At 41.2% G+C, this 14,062-nt stretch overlaps 1 pseudogene; it reads right to left on the minus strand.

Moving 5' to 3' along the window:
* Positions 1-4,106: 4,106 nt before the first annotated feature.
* LOC145007365 (uncharacterized) lies at positions 4,107-8,733 on the minus strand (annotated as a pseudogene).
* Positions 8,734-14,062: the final 5,329 nt, after the last annotated feature.

The raw sequence follows: 14,062 nt of genomic DNA on the forward strand, positions 1-14,062 counted from the left end.
ACCACAAACACATTTAAACTCATGAACTAAAACATACAAGTAATGATAAGATGTTAAAACACAAAACATTCCCATAAAGATTCAAGAACATGTTCATGGATTCTTCAACATTCAACAAAAGTTCAAAGGATTAACCAAAAGTCAACCAAGATTAGCTTAGCCAAGCATGGCTAAACCCAAAGAAACAAACTTAGAGAAAATTATACCAAACATTAAGCAAGAATCAAGAGGTAAAAATATGATGTTCTTCAAGGGTTCTTGGCCTTCAAAAGTCTTCAAAACTCCAGAGAGAATCTCCAAAAATCGGATGTCTAAGAGTCTCCAAAAGATGGGCACCAACCTTCCTCAAATAGCCTTCCAAATGGATTTCCGAAATTACCCCTGCAGAGCCTTGCGCGACCCGCGTGCTGCTGCGCGGGTGGTGCCTGACATGGGCTTCTTTGAGATTTTGGGCCTCCGAAGCATATCTCACTAGCCCAGATCGAATCCAATCACCTCCTAGCCCATTTTCTTCAAGTTTTTCTTCATTTTAATCCCAATTTGACCTCTCCAAATCCTCCAAAGCTCGTGAACTCGCCCGATTAATAATCTACGTACGCTTGAATATTCCCCCACATCTAGCAAATTTAAAGTTTATTTCTCTCCAAGTCTTCAAATAATCATCAAGATCACTCCATGCATCATCTCCACTACCCATCAAGCCCAACATCATTTTTGTCTACCAAATCTCATTGCCTCCCATACGTCCCGAACACTCCCGCTCCGCTAGACCCGAAAACCTGCAATTATGCTCACAAGATTCGAAAGTACCTGAAATAGTCATAAAATAACAAAAAGGAAAATATGCATGGAAATTATCTAAATTATGAATGAAATATGCTAAAATAAACTATAAAAAGAAGTAAACAAAACTAACTATCAAATCACCCCAAGCTTAAACCTTACTTGTCCTCAAGTAAGACAAGACTAAAATGAACTTGGGATGAACTATCCTAGAGAAAATAAAAAAGAATGGGTAGAACCGCAGAACCTGATCACAGTTAGTCAACATGGTCAGAATTGATCTTGCTATTACCTTACGAATTTTTCATCCGATGACACCGGTACCATAAACCACAACCAGGACAACTCCTTTAGGTGAGTAAGGAGGGATGAGCAGTCGCAGCCTCAATGGAACATGCATACAATGAAGAATACCTGTAGTAGGGAAAAAGCAGCTGGATGGGCTCGGGTGGAGCTCTTCTTTAAGTGTACACTCTGATCTCACATTTGCCGGTTTCTCTCATGTGTAACTAGGTTTAATCGCTCGAGCACCGTTGTAGGAATCGATTCACTTGGTGTTGGCCCAAACCTCCCGTAGTATCCGACTCGACAGTCTCCCTAACATCACCAATTTGCGAAAAACAACTCGATCTATATACAATAAAACATACCTAAATAAATGAATATCAAACGCCGGGTGACCAAAATGTTACAAAAATTAGTTCAATAATTGAACCGGTCACCCTTCTCAGATTTCTGCAGCTGGGAATTTGTCTGCACACCATATATATATATATATATATATATATATATATATATATATATATATATATATATATATATATATATATATATATTTTAAGATGTTACCATACTTGAAGGTAATGTAATAACAACCCTTTGACTCAACATTTGGTTCCTAAAGTGTGTAAGTGGAACCGAAAGGGTGGTAATATAATCCGAATGGTCTAAGCGAGAAAATGACCATGTGTGGAGCATAAAGATATAATGTAAGCTCCTCTTCCAATTTGTGAATATATATATATATATATATATATATATATATATATATATATATATATATATATTCTAATTTTATTTATTTATTTATTTATTTTTTTAAAAACATAACGAAATTGTCCACATGCGGACTAAAAAACTTCTCTAAAATCCTAAGAAAATCGCAAAAAGATATGGTGATGTAAAAAGACTGGATATGGATTCTACTCGGGGACAAGCACTAGTGCTTCATCCTAACGGTTCAAACATGATCAAGTGTGATCCTCTCGGCGGTAGTGACCGCAAGGCTAAGACATCCATTGCTATAGTATATCCTACAGTCATTAGTATTGTATGCATAATTCTTCATGAAAACTACCTGTCCATGATCACTTACCCCTTTAAGCTACCAGCATCTGATCCCAAGTATGAGGTCCCAGACTGCAGCTAATGGTCCCGGTTCGATGAGTGAGATAGCAACAAGATCCTGGACCAATAATGATACAATAACTATGAACCTGTTCTATGGCATCCAAGGAGGTGAGAATAACCAGATAATAAAAATGCATGAATGTTAATGCCCTAAGCTAAATGTTATGCAAAAATATAAAAGGTGAAAAAGAAGAAAATAAAATATTTTTGGAATTTTATATAAAAAAAATGAATGAAAATTAGTTTAAAACTAAATGTTATGCAACCTAATTAAAAATGCATGAGAAAAATAAATAAATAAATAAATAAAAGATAAGGGATATGCCCCACCCCAAGCTTAAGAACAAGCATTGTCCTCAGTGCTTGAGGAAAGGGCGGAAATGACCTAAATCGGGGGGTCAGGCGGCGGGAAATGCCCATGGCGATAGTGGTAGTCCCACATATCCTGGACCTGGCGGGAAGTGTGAGGGAAGGACTGCTCCAATCGATCAACACGACTTGCCACATCTTGGATGGCTCTCGAATTCTCTTGCGTTTGGGCATCGATGCGCTGCACCGTGGAGAACATTGTGGCAAATTGGTCAAAGAACGTGGGGGGGGGGGGGGGAATATGGTGGGACTTCGTGTCCCTCCTGCTGATGCGGCTGGTCAAAATGGTGTGGAGGGGCCTGGAATTGATCATGCGGAAACATCGGCTGCTGCATTGAGGGCTGGTCAAAATGGTCCTCAGCTTCGGGCATCTCGTCGTTCTCTTCGTCATTTTCTTCCTCTTGTTGCTCTGCGTCGTCACCCTCATCATCACCGAATTCTGGGAATACACCTGCTTGGGTCAACTGATCTGGAGGAAGCCAAGTGTCGGGGTCGCTTGTATCGAATGAAGAACCGATCCAACTTGGCAGGATGTAAACCGAGGCTTTGTCAGAGTCTAACCAACTGTACGTGTGGGTTCCCCGATCGAGCAACATCTCCATTCGGATGAGAGTGTCACAGTCTAGCAGGAAGTTCGGTGGGGTGTCGACAGGTATGTACTCGGGAGCCGGGAAGTCTAGGCCGATGGCTCGACCTATGATCGTGATAAGTCCCCCGATAAAAATTTCCCCTGAGGAACGTTGGCGTATGGAGTCGCATTTGTCTAAAAAGAAGCCTGAAAAACTGAGGGGGAGTGCACGCCTCATGCTTCGGAGGAAAAATAGATCACATCTGTTGATTTGACCGGGCTCGAGACGCCCGAAGATACTCGTCGTAAGGACTCGGTGAGCAATTCGCCAGCAGGGGTGAACGATGTGCTTGGCTCGCTGTCGGCTTGGGTTGAAGGTTGCGGATTCCGGGTTCAAGTTCAATTTTAGGATAATAAGGGTATTCTCTTTCCTTAGTTTTTATTACATTGCATTGTTTCAATTCGATAATTGCATCCAATTTTGCTTTGGAAATTGCCTAAGATCGTTAGTTGTTGCCCGGTTTATTTGGAAACATTGATTTGAGAAAGGTTGAGATTGGTTAATTTGCTTGGAAATTTGTTCAAAAATTGTTTAAACTTTGGTTGAGATTTTCTCATTTTGTCTCGTATTGCTGCCGAATTTTTGTTGGGATTATCAAATTAACCGAGTGGTGTTGTTGAAACCATTTTACATTGTCAAAAGTTGGGTGTCATTATTTCTTGGATTTTTTTTGTGTTCGGTCTAAAGATAGTTGCATTGATTTGAGAGTGGTGAGGTGAGGGATTACGTTGGTGAAGTTGTTTTTGATATTGTAGGTTTCGAAAATGGGGAAAATCGCGGCTCGGACACGCACCCATGGATCATCGATCGATCCTAACCCGCAAAAGGATGTCGCCGGTCCATCACGCAAAGCAGTCGGTAAATGAAAAAAAAGAGGAGAAGAGGGAAGCGATCCTTCCCTTACAAATGCTGAGATCAAAACCTATCGCTCCAACCTTCGGGGTGAAGGTTGCGAGACCGGAAATTTGCATCCAAAAGGTTGGAGCGATAGGTTTTGATCTCAGTATTTGTAAGGGAAGGATCGCTTCCCTCTTCTCCTCTTTTTTTTCGTTTACCGGCTGCTTTGCGTGATGGACCGGCGACATCCTTTTGCGGGTTAGGATCGATCGATGATCCATGGGTGCGTGTCCGAGCCGCGGTTTTGCCCATTTTCGAAACCTACAATATCAAAAACAACTTCACCAACATAATCCCTCACCTCACCACTCTCAAATCAATGCAACTATCTTTAGACCGAACACAAAAAAATCCAAGAAATAATGACACCCAACTTTTGACAATGTAAAATGGTTTCAACAACACCTCTCGGTTAATTTGATAATCCCAACAAAAATTCGGCAGCAATACGAGACAAAATGAGAAAATCCCAACCAAAGTTTAAACAATTTTTGAACAAATTTCCAAGCAAATTAACCAATCTCAACCTTTCTCAAATCAATGTTTTCAAATAAACCGGACAACAACTAACGATCTTAGGCAATTTCCAAAGCATAATTGGATGCAATTATCGAATTGAAACAATGCAATGTAATAAAAACCAAGGAAAGAGAATACCCGTATTATCCCAAAATTGAACTTGAACCCGGAATCCGCTACCGTGCACCCCAAGCTTTGGTTATTCGTGGGTGCCTAAATGCAAGACTTGTTCATTGAAGGGATATTTTCAACTTGATTTGTGTGAAAAATCCGGCGGCGGCTCGTGGTGGCTCAAAAATTATGGGAAAATTTTTGGTGAGATTTTGAGGTTTTGTTTGGTTAGATGTAAAGATCCCTGAAAAAGAAACACTTTGGTGGTGTCGGAATTGCGAGAGGTGGTAGGAGTTGGCCGGAAAATGGCCGGAAAGCGGCGAGTTGGGTGGTGGTGGCGCCCCTAGACCCGGCGATGGATCGGAGTAAATTTCAGGTGGGGTTTGTAGAGCACGGAAAATGGTGAAGAATGGTAGTGGTCTCGTCGTATTCCGACCGGTGGAACTCCGGGAAATCAAATTTTTGTGAAAAGTGGGTTTATGTGTTCTTGAGAGTTTGAGAGAGAATGGTGGGGTTTTTGAGAGAATGAAATGAAGAAGAAGAGTTGCTGGAGGTTTTCAATCCATATTCAAGTGTGGTCAACACCCGGTCAATGTTGGTCAACTCATTAAACCACCTGGTCAACGAAAGTCAAAGCTGGTCAACAAAATATGGGTTGGTCGTCAAAGCAGCACGCGGGTCGCGTAGAAGGGCACGCGGGTCGCGCAGATCATGCAGTTAGGTATCTGATTTTTATCGCAAGTTGAAGACCGGCCGCGCACACCAGCCGCGCACCCGTGCGCGGGCCGCGCAGATCCCTGCTCCCGGAAATCGATTTTTCTCTGTTTTCTTCCGTTTCTTCACTAGTTCTTGATCCCAAATGCCCCAAACACCTAGAAACTCTTGATTTCTTCAAAAATTACTTCAAAAGACGCATCAAAACATTTTCAAAACTTTTTTATTCGAACATAGAAACACGAAAGCATAAAGCTTTTCCAAAAATGCCTCTCTTTAACGTCTTAGGCGAGACGTCCTTCTAGCTTGGTTCAACACACCGGGACATCCAAGTGGATGACTTCAATAACATTTGCATTAAAACTTTCATAGAATGGCTTTAATCGGTGCCCGTTAACTTTGAAAATTTGTTCCGTTTCTTCACTTTGGATTTCCACCGCTCCATGGTCAAAAGTCTTTATTACAACAAATGGGCCAATCCACCTTGATCTTAATTTGCCCAGGAATAACTTCAACCGTGAATGGTAAAGTAAGACCCTATGTCCCGGTTCAAAATTCTTCCGGGTGATGGACTTGTCGTGGAAGAGCTTTGTTTTCTCCTTATAAATCCTTGCGTTTTCATAGGATTCGTTTCTCAATTCTTCTAGCTCTTGGAGTTGAAGTTTCCTATGCCTTCTAGCCTCGTCAATGTCGAAGTTGCATTTCTTGACCGCCCAAAATGCTCGGTGCTCTAACTCGACGGGAAGATGACAAGATTTTCCAAAAACTAATCTGAAGGGCGACATTCCAATCGGGGTCTTATAAGCGGTCCGATATGCCCATAAGACATCGTCAAGTCTCAAACTCCAATCCTTCCTTGTCGGATTCACCGTTTTCTCTAGAATAGACTTCACTTCACGATTCGAGACCTCCGCTTGACCATTCGTTTGAGGGTGATAGGCAGTAGAGACACGATGAGTCACATGATACTTCTTCAATAGATCCTCCATCATTTTGTTGCAAAAGTGCGTCCCTCTATCACTAATCAAAGCCCTAGGCACACCAAATCTCGCAAAAACATTAGACTTTAAAAATCGATAACCGTTTTGGCATCGTCCGATCTTGTGGCTTTGGCTTCAACCCATTTAGAAACATAGTCAACCGCGAGTAAAATATAAACGTTGCCAAATGATACGGGAAATGGGCCCATAAAATCAATCCCCCATACGTCAAAAATTTCACAAACAAGGATTGGATTTTGGGGCATTTGGTTCTTTTGCGAAATGTTTCCCGTCCTTTGGCATCGCTCACAACTTTTGCAAAACATATAACAATCGCGTGACATGGTTGGCCAAAATAATCCACACTCAAGGACCTTTCTCAAAGTCCGGCTAGGTCCAAAGTGTCCCCTACAAGCAAATTCATGACATAATTGCAAAATGGATTGGTGCTCTTGTTGGGGCACACATCGCCTAATGATTTGATCGGGACAATGTTTCCACAAATAAGGTTCATCCCACACATAGTATTTTGCATTACCTTTCAACTTGTCTTTTTGAGCACGTGTGAATGTGTCGGGATACCTTTTTGTGACCAAAAAGTTAACGATATCGGCATACCAAGGAATAGATTGGGTAAGGGAAAAGAGATGCTCATCCGGAAACTCGTCCCGCAATGGGAGAGGAGTTTCATTTGAAGTGATCCGACTTAGATGATCGGCAACGAGGTTCTCGCATCCGCTCTTGTCCCGGATTTCCAAGTCAAATTCTTGTAACAGTAGGATCCACCGGATGAGTCTCGGCTTTGAATCTTTCTTCGTCATCAAGTACTTAAGAGCTGCGTGATCCGAATACACTATGACCTTGGTACCAAGTAGGTATTGTCTAAATTTCTCCAAGGCGAACACTATGGCCAATAGCTCCTTCTCCTTGGTAGAGTAGTTGCTTTGGGCATTGTCTAGTGTCCTTGATTCATAATAGATCACATGGGAGGCCCTCCCATTCTTTTGACCCAAAACGGCGCCTATCGCATAGTTGCTTGCATCACACATGATCTCAAAAGGGAGATCCCAATTTGGTGCTTGCATGATGGGAGCGGATGTAAGCAACTCTTTGAGCTTGTCAAAAGCTTCTTTGCACGCCTCATTGAACTCGAAATCGACCTCCTTTTGCAAGAGTTGGCACATTGGTCTTGTTATCTTTGAAAAATCCTTGATGAACCTTCGGTAGAAACCTGCATGGCCCAAAAAAGAACGAACTTCCCGAACACAAGTAGGGTAAGTTAAGCTTTGAATCACATCAATTTTGGCCTTATCTACCTCAATTCCTTTTTTAGACACAATGTGACCCAAAATAAGACCTTAACTCACCATGAAATGACATTTCTCAAAATTCAAAACCAAGTTTGTTTCGATGCATCTTTTTAAAATTTTTGTGAGATTAGTCAAACATTCTTGAAAAGAGTTGTCATGTACCGTGAAATCATCCATAAAAACCTCAATTATGTTTTCAACGTAATCCGAAAAGATACTAACCATACAACGTTGGAAAGTGGCCGGGGCGTTACACAATCCAAATGGCATTCTCCGGTATGCAAAAGTACTAAATGGGCATGTAAATGTTGTCTTTTCTTGGTCCTCCGGTGCCACCGGGATTTGGTGAAAACCAGAGTACCCGTCTAGACAACAATAATGGGATTTTCCGGCCAACCTTTCTAACATTTGGTCAATGAAAGGCAATGGGAAATGATCTTTTCGTGTGCTTGCATTGAGTTTGCGGTAGTCAATACATACTCTCCATCCGTTTTGCACACGGGTGGGGACCATCATACCTTTGTTGTTCTCGACCACCGTGATTCCCGTCTTCTTTGGAACGAATTGCACCGGGCTCACCCATTTGCTATCCGAGATTGGATAGATCATCCCTGCATCAAGAAGTTTTAATATCTCTTTCTTCACAACTTCCATCATTGGTGGATTTAACCTTCTTTGCGCGTCTCTACTTGGCTTGCATTCATCCTCCATTAAGATCTTGTGCATACAAGTGGAGGGGCTCAAACCCTTGATATCCGCAATCGTCCAACCCATGGCTTCTTTATGCTCCTTCAACACCTTGAGGAGTTGCTCTTCTTCAAATTTGGTTAAATGAGTTGAGATGATAACCGGAAGGGTTTCATTCTTTCCCAAGTAGGCATACTTCAAGTGTTGAGGTAAGACCTTTAATTCCAATTCGGGTGGTTGAACAAGGGATGGAGACAATTTTGTATGAGTTGGGGACAATTCAATTTGCTTGACATCTAATCTTGTGGATTTTTTCATTTCCATTTTATTTACCAACTTCTCAACTTCCGAATCCAAAGAATAAAGCTTTAATTGCTCGGCTAGCTTCCCACAATCAAATCCTTTGCTTAAGATCACCTCCAACATATCACCGTTAGATAACTCAAACAATTCTTGAGTAATTGGCTCAACAACATCAACAAAGTACAAAGATGAAACATCACTAGGATATCTCATGGTATCATAAATATTAAAACTTATTGTTTCACCATCAAACTCCATTGTCAAACTTCCCGCATACACATCGATCTTTGTCCTAGCCGTCTTCAAAAATGGTCTCCCAAGCAAGATTAGAGCCAATTTGGAAGACACTTGCTCATCTAGATCAATCACATAGAAATCCGTCGGGGAGACTAATTGGTTCACTTGCATTAGGACATCTTCTAAAACACCTCTAGGAAAGACACTTGATTTATCCGCAAGAGAGATCATGACACCGGTTTCACTTAAGGGTCCGACATTTAATGGTTCATACACTGAATAGGGCATGACATTGATAGAAGCACCAAGATCAAGCATAGCACTACTACAAGTGACATCTCCAATCTTGCAAGGAACCGTGAACATTCCGGGATCTTTGCATTTGGGTGGAAGTTTCCTTTGTAAAACCGCGGATGCGTTTTCATTCATCAAAATTTTCTCATTTCCCTTCAACTTCCTCTTGTTGGTACAAAGTTCTTTCAAGAACTTTGCATATCTCGGGATTTGCTTGATTGCATCAAGTAGAGGGATGTTTACTTCCACCTTTCGGAAGGTGTCCAAAATCTCTTTCTCCTCCATATTCTTCTTTGAAGTTGCAAGTCGAGAGGGGAACGGTGGTTGAGTGGCTATTGGTGTTACTAGAGGGGCAGTCTTCTTTGGAACTCCAGCTTGTGCATCATTCTTGATTATAGGTACTTCAACAGGAATAACTTCTATCTCTTCTTCTTCTTCCCTCGGCTTCTTCTTTGAACTACTTTCTCCGGCTTGTTTGCCACTTCTCAAGGTCACCACATTGACATTTGGTTCTTTTCGGTTTGAGAAGGGAGTTTACCACGGGATTCCAACTTGCTTATGGATGTAACTATATCTCCCATTTGTGCTTCAAGGTTGGAGATACTAGTCCTTGTTTCTTTTTGGAATTGTTGGGTACTAGTGGCTAGAGATTTGACAATGTCTTCAAGAGACATTCCGGAGCTACTTGGTTAAGATTGAGGAGGTTGTTGATGATGATGTGGAGGGTGCGGTTTGGGTTGATAGTGTGGTTGTTGATGTTGGTAATGAGGTTGTGGTGCTGGATAGGATGGTCTAACCAATGCATTTTGAGGCAATGGTCTTAGGTTGTAGCTCATGTTGGGATTTGGCTTCCAACTTGAATTATATGCATTTTGGTAACCGGATGGTTTGTTGTGGTAGTTTTGGAACTCTCCTGTGGCATTCACATGCTCCGCATCTTCTTGAAGGATGGGACACATATCCGTAGGATGTCCCATTGTTGCACATATTCCACAAACCATCACTTGTGGAGTTTGCCCCATGGCTAGCTTTTGGAAAATGGAGGTTAGATCTTTGATTTGAGACTCGAGATTTGATGTTCCCACTTCATTGACTTTGTGTTGTGTGTCTCTTTTCATATCTTGGCGAGGGCCAAAATGTTGTGAATTCGCGGCTATGGTGTTGAAAAGTTGTCTTGTTTGCTGTGGGGTTTTACTAAAGACATCTCCACCACTTGAGGCATCAACTAGTCTTCTCTCCATTGGCAACAATCCCTCGTAGAAGTGTTGAATGAGGAGTTGTTCCGGGATTCGGTGTTGTGGGCAACTATAGCACAGGTTGTTGAACCTCTCCCAATAATCATGGAAAGTCTCATTTTGACCTTGGCGGATTCCACAAATCTCATTTCGAAGACTTGAGACTCTTGAGGCGGGATAAAACTTGTCAAGGAAAGCTCTTGCCATGTCGGTCCATGAGTTGATCTACCCCGGTGGAAGATAGAATAACCAATCTTTTGCTCTATCGGCCAATGAAAAGGGGAATGCCCTTAGCTTGATTTGGTCATCGGTTGACCCTTGTGGCTTCATGCTAGTGCAAATAATGTGGAACATCTTCAAATGCTTATGAGGGTCTTCATTCTCCAATCCATGGAAAGTCGGTAGGTGATGGACTAAACTTGACTTCAACTCCGAGCCTCCTTCCAAAACCGGGTAATTGATACCGGTTGGAGTTTGTGTAACATCGGTCTCCATCATTTGCCTCAAAGTTCTTTCGGGAACTTCTCCTCCGTCCGCCATTTCAATTGGTTCAATAATGGGTGGATTTTGTTGTAGGGGTGGTGTTTCGGGAATTTCTTGGCGAGGGTCGGGACTAGAATCGGGCTCTATGTCCCTTAATGAAGCGGTTTCAACCTCCGGATCCCCGTGAGGATTAGAAGTTTGACCACGTTCAATTCGCTTTTCCTTCGCCAAACGCCTTGCTTCTTTTTCGATTTCTGGATTGTAAATCAAGTCACCTGTACGCTGAGATTTGGGCATAGAGAAACAAATTGATTAAAAATAAACCAATCCCCGGCAACGGTGCCAAAAAGTTGGTGGTTGTCGAGACCAACACAAATAATAACCCTAAATATTACACACTAAAATAGTGTATAGTGGTAAAAGGATCGAATCCACGGAGATTGGTTCAATTTATAACTCTATGTAAAAAATCTCTTTGTAAAAATACTTGTAAAATGACAATAAATATAAAATGGGGGGTTTTGGTGTTTTGAAACACTTGAAACAAACTAGAATTAACTATGATTTAAATAGACAAATGCAACAAAAATAAGAGTTTGATGTAAAATCAATAAGGGAGAGAAGGTTGACTTAAAGTTTCCTCACTTTGACTTTTGATGAACATATCATTAGATTCCAATGGTGCAATACTTTGATTTAAATCCTTAATTTGGGTATAGTAATCCAAGGAGTTTGAGATTACCTAGACTTTTCTTAATTGTTGAAATGGCTAGAGAAGCTCATAACAATTTCCTTAGTCAAAGTCACTAATTCCAAATAGCAAGTAATTAGTGAAAGTCAACTAGCATTAAGAACCAAAAAGTCACCAAATCCAAGAGGGGTCAAATGCTTTCACCACCATGTTGGAGGAAATGTTTTTATGATTGTGTGAAGCAAAAACAACACAAAAATCATTTGTTGCTTGCTAATTTGAGGATCCTTTACTTAATCAAGAAATTAACCAACTAATCACCACAAACACATTTAAAATCATGAACTAAAACATACAAGTAATGATAAGATGTTAAAACACAAAACATGTTGGGTTTTGAGCAATCTAACACTTCCTAAGTGTGCATGCAACCCTAATAAACCTTGGATCTATGTTTGTCTAAATACATGCAAAATAATAATTTTCCAAGGTTTATAACCTATCTAACATGGCATGGGGAACATTTCAACATAAAAGAGTTAGAAGAGATTACATACCTTTTGGTGAGTTTGGTTCTAAGGAGTTTGAGGGCCAAGTACCAATAGTGTGAATGCCTCAAATGGAATCACAAACACCACAAACTCTTGGAAAACTTTGAGAGAGTATACACCTTGTATAAAATCGGCCACACACATGCACACACACACTAGTTCACTAGTTTCCTCTTAGGCTCCATTTCATGCTCCATAAGCATGCTTATATAGTATGCATGGTTAGGGTGAAACCCTAATAACCCATGTCTTTTCCTTTCCAAGGATCCATGGGTTAAAAGCTCCATGGATCATCCATGGACTTCCACATAAGCCTAGCCCATTAACAAATGAGTATTAGCCCACACTATATAAAACAAATAGCCCATAATTTAATTAGTCTTCCTTTTAATCTCTAAATTAATTCATAATTAACTTAAGACTAAAACTAATTAAATAACGTAACTTCATATTAATATATTATAACTCATAATATATTAATAAACATATGTGTATAACTCTCATAAAATTATCCATAATAGTTTGGATGAGATGCAACCCAAATGGACCATGCCGGTCGGGTCAAGTATATACCAAATAAGTTATGGACTTAGACACCTTATCCAACAAAAAATTCCCATAAAGATTCAAGAACATGTTCATGGATTCTTCAACATTCAACAAAAGTTCAAAGGATTAACCAAAAGTCAACCAGATTAGCTTAGCCAAGCATGGCTAAACCCAAAGAAACAATGTTAGAGAAAATTGTACCAAACATTAAGCAAGAATCAAGAGGTAAAAATATGATGTTCTTCAAGGGTTCTTGGCCTTCAAAAGTCTTCAAAACTCCAGAGAGAATCTCCAAAAATCGGATGTCTAAGAGTCTCCAAAAGATAGGCACCAACCTTCCTCAAATAGCCTTCCAAATGGATTTCCGAAATTACCCCTGCAGAGCCTTGCGCGACCCGCGTGCTGCTGCGCGGGTGGGTTGCGCGGGTGGTGCCTGACATGGGCTTCTTTGAGATTTTGGGCCTCCGAAGCATATCTCACTAGCCCAGATCGAATCCAATCACCTCCTAGCCCATTTTCTTCAAGTTTTTCTTCATTTTAATCCCAATTTGACCTCTCCAAATCCTCCAAAGCTCGTGAACTCGCCCGATTAATAATCTACGTACGCTTGAATATTCCCCCGCATCTAGCAAATTTAAAGTTTATTTCTCTCCAAGTCTTCAAATAATCATCAAGATCACTCCATGCATCATCTCCACTACCCATCAATCCCAACATCATTTTTGTTTACCAAATCTCATCGCCTCTCATACGTCCCGAACACTCCCGCTCCGCTAGACCCGAAAACCTGCAATTATGCTCACAAGATTCGAAAGTACCCGGAATAGTCATAAAATAACAAAATGGAAAATATGCATGGAAATTATCTAAATTATGAATGAAATATGCTAAAATAAACTATAAAAAGAAGTAAACAAAACTAACTATCACCCGCGTACTCGTGTACGCCCCGCGTACACCGAGGATGTCGACACTCGCATCAAGTGGCTTCGGATGACGAACACAGTGACGATTTCGGACTTGTACGCCCCGCGTACAGGCGTACGCCCCACGTACTCCGAGGCTCCAGCCTCCTATAATTAGGATGCGAGGGCAGCCGGCTTCTTTGCTATTTTTCTACATTCTCTCTCCCGTTTTGCCTCGATTTGCGTGCCAGAAATACCTCGAAGCCCTGGTAATATTCCCGAGTCCCGAAGCAAGTCCCGAGATCCCAAAGATCCTGAGAAGTGCAGTTTCCGAGCCGAAGCTCTGCCCGCGAGAAGTTCGATTTTTGTAGAGATCTTCCAGATCTGTTGAGGATTACTACTTTT

The sequence above is a fragment of the Lactuca saligna genome, chromosome 7 (genome assembly GCF_052625555.1).
Source record: "Lactuca saligna cultivar CGN05327 chromosome 7, ASM5262555v1, whole genome shotgun sequence".
In the NCBI taxonomy this organism is placed as follows: domain Eukaryota; kingdom Viridiplantae; phylum Streptophyta; class Magnoliopsida; order Asterales; family Asteraceae; genus Lactuca; species Lactuca saligna.